The 15751-nt window shown below is 37.1% G+C and overlaps 1 protein-coding gene across 1 annotated transcript in view; it reads right to left on the bottom strand.

Moving 5' to 3' along the window:
- LOC124607139 (meiotic recombination protein DMC1/LIM15 homolog) overlaps window positions 1-15751 on the bottom strand; it is a 117997-nt gene that overhangs the window by 41163 nt on the left and 61083 nt on the right. The gene's annotated exons all lie outside the window — the stretch shown is intronic.

Below are 15751 nucleotides of genomic sequence, written 5' to 3'. Positions count from 1 at the left end.
TGACGTATTGAAATGGATTCAAGGACACTGTCAAAATGGCACTGGAAGTAACACAAAAATGATTCAAATACACACTCATAACCTAGTGCTACACTGGAACTTAACAGATTTTAAGGGTGGTGTTGGTTGGTGCTACAGGTTTATGATGTCTCATGGACTTAGCATGTGAGACAAAACCAAAATATCTCAGAAAATGCCACAAGAGTGTGAAGAGAAAATGTTACCTTTCCATCACTTTATTATTCAACATAGAAAGGAAACCAGTGTTCAACTAAGCCAAATAGTGAATATGGATGAAACTCCTCTAACATTTGATGTGCCAAGTAACAGAACTGTTCCATGAGAGGTGCTAAAGCTATAACTACAAAGACAAGTGAACATGAAAAAATGCAATACACTGTTGTCCTTTCATGTTGTTCTGACAGTACTAAACTTGATCTAATGATCATTTTTAAGTGCAAAAAAAATGCCAAAATCTTCTTATTAAATACTGACAGGTATCGTCATTCACATACATGACAAGGGTTGGATGGATGAGGCTGACATGAAATTATGGATTAACAGAGTGTGGGAGAGACAGAAAGGTGCTTTATTGAAGAAGAGCTCTCTTCTTGTGCTAGATCAGTTTAGTAGTTATTTGAAAATGTCTGTGAAAGAGAAACTGAATCAAGGAAATACAGAGCTTGCTGTTATTCTGGGAGGACTTACTTCACAACTGCAGCCTCTTGAAGGTTTGATAAATAAACTATTTAAAGTGTATATGAGAGAGGAATGGAACAAATAGATGATGGCTGAAACCCAAGATGAATTCCTACTGAAGGGAGCTTTAAACTGGCCTATAATCAAACATGTGTGTCAGTGATAAAAAGTGGTCTAGAGTGAGAGAAGAGATTAGTGATAAATTTTTCGAGAAGTGTGGCATAAGTAATGCTCTTAGTGGTAGTGAAGGCCATATTATATGTCAAGATGACCACAATTATGACGACAAAGAGGAGGAGGAGGAAGAAGAAACAGAAGAAGAAGAAGAAGAAGAAAGTTCAGACAACGATTTTCAAGGATTTTAAAGGTGAGTTCAGTTTTATAAACTAAGAATATTTTAAAGTCTGGCATTGCAATCTAATAATAAAAATGGTAAAAATGTTATTTTTTAAAAAAATTGTTAAAAATCAAGGTACATTTTATAGTCCGTAGCATCTTTTAGTCTGTAAAATACGGTAATCACACTTCGTAGTGTCCTACAATCATAATGGAATGACATTTTTCTTAAGTCTTGTCACTGAGACAATTTATAGTGATAGGGGAAAAAAATCCATAGAAATGTGACAAAAATATGCACTTGACCAGTAACATGAATATCAAAATGGCAAGGGAGTGCTACTGATAGAAGTAATGATAATAATCGCTGAACTTATGTTAGAAAATTATTTCAATACCACATAGAATACTTGAGATTATTGCACAACTTTATTCAACATAATATTTTTGTAGTGCCTTAAGATTAGAAATCTATAATTTTTAATGTCAGAATGGCAGTATGCAGAAGACAGAAGCAACAGTCCATAATTATTGGGTTGCTGCTTACGCTCAACGCATTTTCCCCTAAGTTTAATAAACACAACAGATACACATAAAAGAGACTTTAGTGGTCAATAATATATTTGCCTTCACTATTTACAACAGTCAGCCAATGCTGGAGTAACTTCTCAATTCTGTGACTGTAGAAATTGGAAACCAAGAACTCATCAAGCCCTGTTTAGCGTAAATTTTCGTCCAAAAAGGTAGTTCCTTGATGGTTGTTTGATAGAGAACAGAAAAGGTGAAAATCTGAGGGAGCAATATCATGTGTATAAAGTGGAATGACTTCCCAAGCCAACTCCTATACAGTGTTTTTTGTCAGTTTAGCAGAATGTGGGCGGTCATTAGCATGGAGTAGCATCACTTTGTGCAGCCTTCCTGGTCATTGTCCTGGACTGCACCTGTAAGACATCACAGTTGTTGACAATAAATGTCAGCAGTGATGGTTACACCTTGCGGAAGAGTCCATAGTACACCACACCATTGATGTTCCACCAGATGCATAACATCTTTTGTGGATGTGTGCAGGTCTTTGTATGGGAAGTTGCTGCTTTGTTTGGACTCAGCAATTCCTTTCTTTTCCTTACATTAGCATAAGGACACTATTTCTCATCACCAGTAATGATACAGGATATGAATGGTAAGTGTTGTTCATGAGCCCCTGTTGATGAGCAAGCAGAGATGCATATATGGCCATCCAATGATTTTTGTGATTTTGGCCTAGAGCATGCCATACACACACACACACACACACACACACACACACACACACAACCTCCCCCACTGCATGAATATGTTGCATAATGGTGGAATGATCACAGTTCATCACATTTGTCAGTTCTTGAGTACAATGAAGTGGATCATTGTGGATTAATGTGTTTAAATGTTCTTCAAAAAACCACGAAGGTCTTCCTGAACGTGGAGCCACTAATGTCAAAACGATCCTCCTTAAAATGAGAAAACAATTTTTTGGCATACTCTGGCCAATGGCATTATCCCCATACATGGCGCAAATGTTTATGGCTGCCTCTGCTGCTGTCATCCCATTCCTAAACTGAAACAGAGGCATATATCGGAAATGTTCCGATATCTGCACTTAGCACTCCATTTTATGTCATACACAGCTCTATTCATTATCTCCTAATGATAAAATGACAATATGTAAACTCAAATAGCAACAATTAACTATAAATAAAAAATGACAATCAATAAATAAATCCATAGCAGTTGGAATACCAATATGCTGTACCTTTTTTAGATTGAGGTCAGCTGACAGGTATTCCTGCTTAAGGGAAGTCTCTCTAACAAAGAAACCACTTTGACAAAGGTTAGGTATCCGATTAATGAGGGAATTAGTATATTTCATCAAAACATACAAGGCATTAGAGATAAAGTTAGTGAACTGCTTATAGATGTTGACTCTGAAATTATTGGTATATCTGAACACTTCTTAAATAAGGAGATAATTCAGAGGCAAATTTATTTTTCATAATATTGTTATGTTGTCTGATGATAATACTTTAGTAGTGATTGTGTGTACCAGAATGCAATAAATTTGTACTTCATATTAGTCACCATGTTCTATGTTATATTATAGAAAAGTAATAACCAATCCCACAGTGATAGTGGTGATTGTGGGCTGATTGGTTTTTGTGACACTACATACCTTTTTCTAGTGTGTTGTGATACAAACAATGGAAGGATCAACTGAACACCCAGTGAAAACATTACAGTGAAACAAGCAGAGCTTTCACCTTCACAGCTGGTTTTGCTTATAACCAAGTCTGTTTCTCTTTCTTTTCCTGAGACAAACAATAATCAGCATTTCCTAAGTTGCTCACCCAGGAATAGCAATGTAAAGCTTACTGCATTCTGGCACACATAATCAAATCTGTGGTTCACACAAGTGGAAGCTATCATTGTGACATTTGAAGACAAATGCCAACTATTCAACGAAAGCCGAATCACAAAATTTCACGAATCTGTATCATGAGATTCTGTGTTTAGGAACTACTTTATGCTTTTTCTAGAAGACATTCAAGTAGTCCATTCATCCATCAACAGTTACATTTGCCACCACAGAAAGTGCTGAAACCTAGAACTATTTTTTTGCATCTGTGAATCATTTCAGAGTTGCACATTAATATTCTGCATACCAGATTGATTTATTTTCACAGTGCCTGTCAGCCAGTTACCTTCAGTTCCACTTGTCCACAGTTATTGTTAAGTTCCCTACAGCAGTTCCCAGCAAGTTACCTACAGTTGCTCACCAGTTCTAGTCATCACACTGTTAACACCAAGTGTCAAAGATCAGCCCAAGTGAGAGCGAAAGTGCTTATCTATTGAGAAACTGAACTTAGGAACTTTCTAACTGCAGTCCGCACTGGAGTTCAGTTTGATTAGTTAGTCTTGATCTACGGAGTAAGGCAAGATCAGGCTAAGAACTTTTACATCAGTGCCACACCTTAGCAACAAAGCTAAAGTTGAGTATTTTTTGATGTACTTTATTTTAATAAATGACTGTTCTTGTTTCTCATGTCTTGCCACAGTTATTATGTTTTAGATATATTGCCCTGTGATGTGATTATGGTAAGCATGCAAGTAGGGCCCTTACCTGCAGCCACAGAACTCAGTAGCTGGCTTTTGCTACCTTGTGCCTTTACGTTGGATATCTAAGTTATTGGCGAACAAAACATAAATTGGTGATGAGGAGCAGTCCTGCAACCTGACAATTGCATAAATTGGGGACAAGGAAATGTATTGCTAAATTTATATAAATTGGCAGCTCTGTTTATTGAGCTCCCAAAAGCAAATAACCTAAAGTCTCCAGAAGTGTGTATAAAAAGGGATCTCAGTAAAAGTAAAATGGATTTATTCCGCAGTAAATTAAGTATAATAAGCTGGCCTGTAGACTACAATAGTTCAAGCTCGATTAACTATGACAAATTCTTAAATTGTTTCTTAGAGGTATTTAATGAATCATTTCCTCGTAGATATAAGCAAAAGAAGGTTAATGGTAAACTCAAATGGATTACAACAGGAATAAAGATCTCTAGTTCCAGAAAGAGAGAGCTCCACAATGAGTTAAAATCAAACAGAAATCCAGATTTTGTCATTTATGTCAAACAGTATAAAGCTGTATTTAGGAAAGTTGTAGCGGCAGCTAAAAAAATGGCAAATAATAAATTCATACGAGAACACAGAAATAAGACAAAAGCAGTGTGGTCAGTTGTTCAGTCTGAACTAGGAGCCAAAGTAAAAATTCATGAGATTTTGAAAATTAGACATGAAAATGAAATTATAGTAAACCCTGTTCAGATGTCAAGTTGTTTCAATGAATTCTTCCTAAACGTAGTAAGATCGGATGTGGATATGACATTCTATCAGGGCATCACAAATTTGGAAAACAGCCAGAACACATCTTTTAAACAACTTGAAAAAATAACCCAAAGGGATGTGGAAAAGGAAATATTGTCTCTAAAAAACAAAACCTCACATGGGTGGGATGAAATAACAACATCTGTAATCAAGTATGTGTATGATATTATTTCCCAACCACTGTCAACTATTATAAATCAATCTTATGAACAGGGATGCTTTCCAGAGGTATTGAAATATGGTGAGATCAAACCTCTATTCAAGAAAGGATCGACAGAAGATATGGGGAATTACCGCCCTATCTCTCTCTTGCCGGTCTTCTCTAAAGTGTTTGAAAAGATTGCAGCAAAACAAATTAATAACTTTCTTACTGTAAATGATATAATTTTTAAAAACCAGTTCGGATTCCAACAGGGTAAAAGCACTGCGAATGCTATAAATGAGTTTATCCAAAAAATATGCTCCACATTAGATAAAGGTAGAAAGGTCACAGGTATTTTCTGTGATCTGACTAAAGCTTTTGATTCAGTGAACCATGCATTACTCCTCCACAAATTACAGATGTATGGAATCAGAGACACTGCTTTAAAATGGTTTAGCTCTTACCTGTCAGGTAGGAAACAAAGAGTAATTTTAACTTCAAATGGAACCAATTATTCATCAGACTGGAAAACAGTTCCCCAAGGAGTCCCACAAGGTTCGATATTGGGTCCCTATCTGTTTCTTTTTTACGTAAATGACCTACCACTTGCTATTGATGTTCATTCAGTCTTATTTGCTGATGATACATCAGTTCTAATTGAAAATGAGGTATCTGAAAATATTCCAGAAAAAGCCAAAAACACTTTAGAAAAACTTGAATCTTGGTTCTATCAAAATGGACTAAAACTAAATGTAACTAAAACCAAAATGATGCAATTTGAAGCTAAATCAGCAGAAAGGAGTGAAATAAAGATAACTTGCAATTATCAGGATATCACAGAAGCAAACCACGTGAAGTTCTTAGGCCTAAATCTTGACAAAAATTTAAATTGGAAGGTACACATAGATTACTTAGCAAATCAACTGAACAACTTAGCATTTGCAATGTGTATTTTGTCAGGTGCCACAAACATAGATACCAGAAAGATAGTTTATCACTGCTACTTTGAGTCAGTTATTCGTTATGGCATAATCTTCTGGGGAAATTCAGCAAATGTCACTAGGCTCCTAGTATTACAAAAGAAAGTAATTAGAAACATGTGTGTTGCAAAAAAACGGGAATCCTGTCGACCACTGTTAAAAAATTTAAAAGTACTATCTATCCCCTCACTTTACATATATGAGATGGTGGTGTTCCTATATAGAAATCAACATACACTAGACAATTTCCGTTTTGACCACAACTACAGCACTCGCCACAGAGATAACTTCAAACTTCCAACACATCGTTTAAAACTTTATGCCCAAACGCCAGAGTATATGGGGTTAAAAATTTTCAATAAAATAAAAGGCAGTAATATATTTAAAATGGAGATTGGTTCACTGAAAAGATTGCTCTTTACTCTCCTGGTGGAAAAGTGTTATTATTCTGTCGATGAATTCATTGAGGACAGCTTCACAATCTGAACACAGGGATTGTAATACATTTATTATTTTATGTACATGTGTAGCTGTAACTTAGAAATGTAAAATATAATGTAAACTTTTGTAGTTCTCTTAAAAAAGTGAAAAAAGTTTCTTTTGTAAACCTTGACATGTCTCCTGTACATCAAATCAAATGATTAGAAAATTGTATGTAATGAGATGAATAAACCACATAACATAACATAAGATAACAAGAAAAAGTACAGCCAATAACATAAACTGGCAACAAAAACAAGCTGCCATAACTGGCAATGTATTTTCAAGCAGATTTATGAAAGGACTTCCACCAGTACAGTATAACTTCCAAACCAAATCTGAGTGAGCAATTGATACCTTTTTGTGGCAACACTTTAATTCAGAATGTTACCTATACATTGATTTCTAAGTGCATAAATCTGCATGTGGACTCCTAATCCAGTTTCCTTTCAAGCAGGATTTAAGAGAACATTGTGTAGTATTCTGAGTTACATTTTTCAGACATGTCTCAACGAATGTGTTGTGGGGCGGCTGGTGCAATTATTGGGTTATATAATGTTTGGTTTGTAATGTAGAAAAGATGCATTTCCCAGCCGATTAACCATATGTGGGGCGGCGGGTGGAATTAATTGTTATATAAATGTTCCTATTATTTATGCTGTCTTTTGCCGTTCTCAACACTGGCTCTCTAATTACAATATTGGCAACCCGAAAGTGATTAGCAAAACGTGAAGCCTGTAATTAGAATTCCTAGTGCCCACTTCATCTGAGAAATACACTTATAGCTACAGCTTATAGCTCTGAGGAATTAGGAGATTATCTGGGATTCATAATCAAAAACGATTCTCTAAAAATGTTCATTATATTCTGAAAGTCACAGACCAAAAAGAATCCACACAATCCAACTGACAGAGCAGTTCAGAGTCTAATGCGCTGATACAACTATAACTGTTCAAATTAAATGTTTAAGTGAATGCTCGCCATAATTTGATGATAATGTTCATCAAACGCCACGCTAAATAATGGTAGAATGTCTGCCCCGCGGCGGCACATGAAAATACGACATACGCAAACTGAAGTTAGATCATTAAAGTCATCCCAGAATTAACACTTCACTCGAAAACGATTTCATGGTTACGCGTATCCCGAGTAACTTATCACGGCATCCGAGGCTGTTTATAGCAATGATACCAACGCGACGCGACTCCCGACACAGATGGTGCGCTAATCAGCGTCTGGAGAGAACTGGGGCCTTACTTCCTCACGCAGCATTCTTATATGTAAAGCCGCGGTGCGGATGGTTAAGGGAATGCCTGATCATATCGGTTCTCCCTACTAGCCGCTGCACTAGTAATGCACCACTTCAAGTTATTGAATAAATCATTGGTTCCTTTGTTGATGGCCGATGAAGCTCTCAATTTAAATGTGCATTCAGCACACAGGTAAGTAATCATAATAAAAGTCTGACATGGCTAAGTCAATTATTTTGGGCGAGAGAATTAATTTAATTACACTACACGCAGTAGACGAGCTCTGAACTTGCCCTTTGGAGATACGCTATCGCCATAGTTTTATAGTTATTCAGTTGAAACTTCTCACATCTTTATGATTATAGCGGATCTACCTTCTACTTAAATTTAAACATCCTAGCTTTATTTATTCGCCTACTTAATCTATCTTGCTTCCTTAATTTCTAAGTCAAAAACCAGAAAATTATGAATTTCAACTAAAATTTTAATTTGTGAGATCCAGAATACTGTTTCTACTAAATTATTATGAAAAAGGAATCTAAATATAAATTTTTAAGTTTCTAGCTCTTTTCTGTTGCGCCAATGATTTTTACAGAAAAACGTCCAAATTTCGAAAATGGTTAAAGTTATTGAACAGATATTCAACACATATTGATTTAGTATTACTCCTGACATGCTAGAACCATTTCAGGTTATATACTTGATTTTTAAAGTATTGCGCAACATTTATGACGTCAGAGCTAGTTACAGCAGACTAGGCTGGCACACAATGGAAAGACTGATGTGAATTTTATACGGCGTGAGTAGGCTGCTTCCCTACATTACCCTCTACTTAAATTTTTTTTTTAATGTTAATGAACGAAGAAAAAAAAATTTAATTACAAAAAGGGAAGCAAGAGTACAGCTTAACTCCCTATGAAAAAATTAAAATTGAAATGTAAACATATAGAAATATTAAAAGAAAACTGATTACCTACTTCAATTATTTAAATTGCTGGCTTGTTCACTGCCTCTTAAGCAGCATTATCACTCAAAATTTTAGCAAAATCAATGAAACACTTTGGCATACATATTGCCTTAGACAGACAAACACATAAAATATGTAAAATTATGAAAATCTTAAATCCTTTAAATACATTTTTACATACACAAATTCAAAGAAAATAACACAGTTATTCATGATACATAAACAGATAATTATATCTTAGCAGTCTTTTCTAAACCTGAAAGAAAATTTCACAAATCATGACAATTTCATTTTTACACATGTGGTTGTAGCCGCTTTGGCTGGCGTTCTACACTTCCATCCACAAGGGTATAGGAGGGGAAGTTGCTATGGTGTGCGTCCTTCACGTTCACTCTAAATTACATGGGGAAAGGGGATGGGTCACTGTGAGTTGTGTCCAAGTCACTCCACGCTTTCACGCAGCTACCAGGCTGCCATTATCTGGTTTGTCCTGTAGAACAAACAAAAAGAGTGCCTCAGACTCTGTTCACTTAATATCTAAGGGTGGGTCATAATGAAATGGGGATATATACATTTTACCTTTCAATATGTTACTGGAACAAAGTTAACAGAACTTTTTCAATTTTACTCTCGTGGTTACTTAACTGTCATAAAATCGGTAAACAAATGGCTCAAAACGCCGTTAGTCATGTACTAGAGAAAATTTATGCTCAAGGCATACAATCATAAATCCTATTTAATTTCAATTTATTATTTCTGGGCCGGAACACGGAACCAATGCTCGGTACATTCCTGACAAATCTGTATTTTATTTACTTAGCTGACTCATCTTCAATTACCTTATTCTTAGAGATAGTATGAGTATATTTGATTTGTAGTTGTCTTCTCAGCTTCTTTGTACATGTGAGTAACTTGTGGTAATAGGACAGTTCTGAGTGTTCAAAACACACTACGTTTAGTTGACTACTAAATCCACTTATTGGTCCTCTACTGCTGTGTCAGTTCCACATCTGCAATTATGTACGTACTTCATCAAAGTGTATTTATGCTGAGCTATAAATAATGTTTCTCGTCTGCCATTATGTTACTCAATTATGTTGCTAGTGTATGTACTTATTTAACTCTCACTCTATTAACATTTAACACATAGGGTAGCACATTTCTTTCATATCTATAGTGTATTGCAGCTGATCAGTTTGCTCACGTGGCAATCCATTTCCACTCGATCGGACGCTGAAACCACAGGTAGTCTCTCTCCACCTACCACTCAAGTGCATTAAGTAATTATGGATGAGGATAATGCTAAATTCCTTAAACCTATAGGACACCATGAGCTGCTCTGTCTCATCTAACATAAGGGTACCTATGGTCGCATTCACACCTCCAACTCATAACCTCAATACGTGTAGGTGTGTTCTGTCACACACTACACCAAGTAACGGCCAGCTCCAACCTTATAAATACTTCAGGGATGTGTCCTTCACGTTTCAACCACAGACACTACTCAATTCTATTACACTGCCATTCCTTGCTACACAAGGTGAGTTTATTCTTACAACTTATCTGCCTATTTTTCATAACACTAAGCAATCTCTTTTACTATTAATTAGTTAGCTCTAATGCATACACTAGGTTTCACTGCCACTACAGATCCTGCTTGTACACGAATTCGTATATCTTTTTAAATTACTGATGGTGGACCATTTCAAATAAAACAACATTTTGTACTTACAATATTACCAGGGTTCTATACATAATTGTTACTCAAATACATTTGTATCTTAATTATGTCATACTTCTCTGTTGTTTATGTCACTGTTAGGTTTGTCACATTAGATTTTTTTTTCACTAATCGGTGGATAGAATGGTTACAGAACTCATGGCGTGATAGCCATGATGGAAAATTTTTGTATTGCAAAGAAGGAGTCGAAACTTTGGTGGATAGGAAAGATGAAGAATGAGTGAGACCTGAAAAGGAAAGAAGATCTCGCACAGCTGGGACTGCACAGCTGCCACACTGTGTAGAGGTTACAGAACAACCTCCTTCCTACAGAATTCATTAGTTTATTACTGGCTTGATAACCATAATGGAAGATTTTAGTATTTGAGAATAAGAGCCGATATTTTGGTGAATAAAAAAGATGAAGAATGAGTGAGATCTGAAATGGGAAAGAAGATCTCACATAGCTGGGACTGCACAGCTGCCACACTGTGCAGAGGTTACAGAACAACCTCCTCCCTTCAGAATTCATTAGTTTATTAAAATTTTCATATTGGAAACAAGGGGTCAACATTTTTGTAGACAGGAAAGATGAAGAATGAGTGAGACCTGAAATGGAAAAGAAGATCTCACACAGCTGGGACTGCACAGCTGCCACACTGTGTAGAGGTTACAGAACAACCTCCTCCCTTCAGAATTCATTAGTTTCAGAAATTTTTCGTATTGGAAAGAAGGGGTCGAAATTTTTGTAGATAGGAAAGATGACGAATGAGTGAGACCTGAAAAGGAAAGAAGATCTCACACAGCTGGGACTGCACAGCTGCCACACTGTGTAGAAGTTACAGAACAACCTCCTCCCTACAGAATTCAATCACTACCTATGAACTTCTTTAGGTCGATCACGTTCCTGAGACCTAATAGCTTTTTACTCTTAGGGTACTCTAGCCTATATGCATTGGCATGTGGTTTTCCTATGATCCTGAAAGGTCCTTGGTATACGAACATGAATTTCTTTGTTTCTGCATTTATTTTCTTTGATTTTTCCTTGGTTTTGACAAGGACTATCTGACCTATTTCAAAACTGGTGGGTACAGCTTTTTCGTCATGACGCTTCTTCCTTTCCAATGCTCTTTTTCTTATATTTGCCCTAGCCTTTAACTTCTTCTCGTCTGTGGATATTTGCGTTAGAATAGGGAATTCTACCATATCTAAAATCACATTGTGCGGTTCTCGGCCAAACATCAATTCGCATGGCACAAAACCAGTTGCATCATGCCTTAAGTTGTTAATTACATTCTCAAAATACTTCATGTGCTCTGCCCAACTTGAGTGCTTCCGAGCACAATAAGTCCTGCAAAGCCTATTCAATTCTCTCATAATATGTTCACTCATATTTCCTTGGGGGAAATATGCAGATATTTTCAGGTGTTTCACTCCGGCCTTATCTAGACATTCCTTAAATCTATCAGAAGTAAATTGAGGCCCATTGTCTGACAGCAGATTCTTCGGAACGCCAATGTTCACGAAGAAATCTTTTTCCAACTTTTCTACCAACGTTTTTGCATTTGCTCTTTTAATTGGGTATAGCTTAACATATTTACTAAATCCATCCACAACAACAAAAACATGGGTGCACCCACCTCTCGAAGCAGGAAGAGGGCCAAACAAATCACAAGCCAGTAATTCTAGCGTTTCAGTTGGCTCTACTGAATGCATATCCCCTTGTATTCTGGTGTTAGCAGCACGGACTTTCTGGCACACTACACAAGATGCTAGGTGCTTGGCAACACGGCGGTACATGTTGTCAAACACAACCTTCTCTTTTAATTTTGCAATGCACTTCTTTGCACGGTAGTGCCCATACCTCAGGTGTACATAGTCGATAAGTAAGTCTACATGTTGTGAGGAAAAGCACAGCTTCCACTCAGAAACACCTACCTTTTTCCTCCTAAACAGAATACCTTTATGCAGACAGTAGTATTGTGAAACCTTGTGATAGTTCGCATCTCCCAAATAGCTCTTTACTAATTTCAGCTGGTCATCTGCATTTTGCTCACGTCTCAAGTTCTTAATCACCCTCTTCAATGCACTTTCTTCCTTTACTTCGTGCAACGCAAACATTCGTACTTCATTTAGGTCTGTTGCTGTAATTCCTGCGTCATCACAGAGCTCCGCACTTCTAGATAACCCATCAGCTACCAGATTGTCTTTCCCTTGAATATATCTAACCTCAAGGTCAAACTGCTGGAGATACAATGACCATCTTACCAAACGAGCATTCCTCAACTTACAGGTCTTTAAAAAGGTCAACGCCTTATGGTCACTGTAAACAATTATCTTGTGACCTAATAGATACTGCTCAAACTTCTGTACTCCAAATACAATTGCCAATGCTTCCAGTTCTGAGATGCCATAATTTCTCTCTGCTGCCTGTAAAGATCGACTTGCGAAAGCTATAGTCTTGTGCACTTCTTGTTCGTTTTCTATTTCTACTTGGAATACCTTCACAGCTATACCATAGCCACTAGCATCAACAGACATACAGAATGGTTTTTCAAAATCAGGATGATGTAAAATAGGACTATTAATTAAAGATTGTTTAAGCACCTCGAACGCCTGTTGACATTCTGCTGTCCAAACCCAAGGGGTATTCTTTTTCAGCAGGAGGTGAAGACAGGGCGCATTAAAAGCCTGATCACTATCAAAACGCCTATAGAAGCCGAAAAGACCGAACATTGATCTCAACTGCTTCTTGTTTCTGGGAGCCTCCAATTTTTCAGTGACTGCTAGCTTGCCTGGATCAGGCAGAATACCTTTCCCACTTATCATATATCCCAAGAAACCTATTTCCTCTTTAATGCACTCTGTCTTTTCAATCTTTAGTTTCATGCCACCTCTCTCAATAGCCTCTAACACTTCCTCTAATAAAACTATGTGTTCTTCCCAGGTAGGAGTTGCTATTAACAGATCATCTACGTAGACTGTTATTTTATTAATTAAGGCTGGTCCTAAAACATGGCACATCACATGTACGAAGGCACAAACAGAGATATTAAGTCCAAAAGGTACCACATGGTATTGGTAACAAACTCCTTCGTACAAGAAAGCTGTGTACTTCCTTGAACTTTCTGCCAGTGGCAAATTCCAATATCCACATGTGATGTCCATAGAAGTTAAGAATTATACTCCCCGGAACTTTTGCAATAACTCGTCCATGTTCTGCGGTCTATCACTTTCCCTAACCACTATTTCATTCAACCAACGAGCGTCCAAGACCAATCTGACACTCCCGTCTCTTTTTGGTACATCAACAAGAGGATTATTGTACTCACTGACCGCTTTTTCAATCACACCCCACTCTAGCACTCTCTGTATCTCCTTTCGAACCACCTCCTTCCTAGCTACATGTATTTGGTATGGCTTCCTGAAAAACACTTGACGAGGTTTCACCTTTAATTGACATTCATAACCTTTGACCACACCAGGTCGATTTGAAAATACCTTATGATGCCTTTTTAAAACCTGTCTCAGTTCTTCCTTCTGATTAGCTGAAATTTTATCGATTTCCTGCAATTTAGCTTCTATCTTGTCCAAAATAATGGCTTCTTCTTCTTCTTCTTCTTCTTCTTCTTCTTCTGTGTTTAGCTTACTTTTACTAAGATTAACACCTTCGTCCCAATAGCTCCTATTTTTCAGAACTCGTATAGGCAGCTCCCAAGTTTCATCATTAGTTACTACATGTTTATCAATAAAAGGTACTGTAATTATTCCGGTTATCGGCAAGACCATTTTTAACTGGCTTCTTTCAAGGTCAACAACACTCTGATATTTTGACAAGAAATCTATGCCAATTAAAACCTCAATACTGAGATTATTTACAATTAAGCATGAATGATCAATTAAATTACCATTAATATTAAAGGGCAGTAAAGCTTCTTGCTTTACCATTTTTGACACCTTGCCAGTAGCACCAATTATTCTTAGTCCTGATACCCTCATTACTGTAAGCTTGTCTTTACCAGGTAATGCATCAAAGAAGGACTGAGATACCGCACTCACCTCACTTCCACTGTCTAAGAGACAATGTACATTGATACAACATATTCACTATTATTATAGGGTGGCTTATTCAAGTTTGTACAGGTGGTTCCTCAAACTCATCCAATAGTTCCTTTTGGATTTGTCTCCAACTAAAGTGATTGACATCTGTCTTCATTACATTTAGGTCAAAGTGTGTAGGGGTTTCCTGAATTACATTTTCAGCTGCCTTTTCCAGTTGGTCTACTAATTTCAAATCGAAACACCGCACGACTTCATTACATTTAGTTTGCTGAACATGACCCAAATTACCGTAGTCTGAGCGATTCTGCGCCTCCAGACCGGGCATAACACTAGTTACAGCTAAACCACTTTCACTATTATCGTCGGGTTCCTTCTCAAGTGACAACTGGTCACAGCTACTGGGTTCATCGACCCCCAACAGGCTATCCTCTACATTCTCACTTACCTCCTTTCCTAAATCTATTAGTACAGTATCAACATCCTGCACAGGCACTTTAGATAAGAGCATATCATCCTCATCGTAAATATAAGCATGAATTTCTTCTGCTTCTTCACCTGACAATTCAGTATTTTGTAGCTCTTCCCTACCGTTACACTGCTGTGCCTTCTCTTTCTCTTCCCACTTAGAAAGCGTCTCTAACACGGTATCTATCAAATACTGTGAGTGATCTAATATTTCTGCTGTATTTTTAGATGCTACCGACCCCTCATCCACATGTTCAGTCTGAGTATTCTGATCTGTCTTACCAATTACTGTAATTACTGACTTAGGAAAAGTAACCGCCTGGTGAGTGCCAGTGTCCTCATAGACGGGAACTAGTTTTCCTGCCTTGGCCTACTACTGTTTACTTTATTTCCATTATAGTTAACTGGCACAGCATTGCTTTCCGCACTGTTGTTTACCTGCATAATTTTGTTCGGAACAAAACTACTATCATTTGGATCCCATTGTTGGTTCTGATAATTATTTCTCCAATTCCTACCTCTCTTAGGATGGCGAACACCTACTGTTCTGATGTTTACACTGCCATTCTGCTCGTTCTTAAAATTACTACTAGTGTTATTAGCATTTCTGTTATTACGTGCTTGCTCCTCATTGACAGCCACACTCTCTACACATTCCAAATATTCAATGAAACGATCCAGATTGTCTCTAGGGGCAGATATAATTCTGGTTTGCCAATACCATGGCAATTT

The sequence above is a fragment of the Schistocerca americana genome, chromosome 3 (genome assembly GCF_021461395.2).
Source record: "Schistocerca americana isolate TAMUIC-IGC-003095 chromosome 3, iqSchAmer2.1, whole genome shotgun sequence".
Taxonomy (NCBI): domain Eukaryota; kingdom Metazoa; phylum Arthropoda; class Insecta; order Orthoptera; family Acrididae; genus Schistocerca; species Schistocerca americana.
This window is presented reverse-complemented; position numbering and strand designations above follow the sequence as displayed.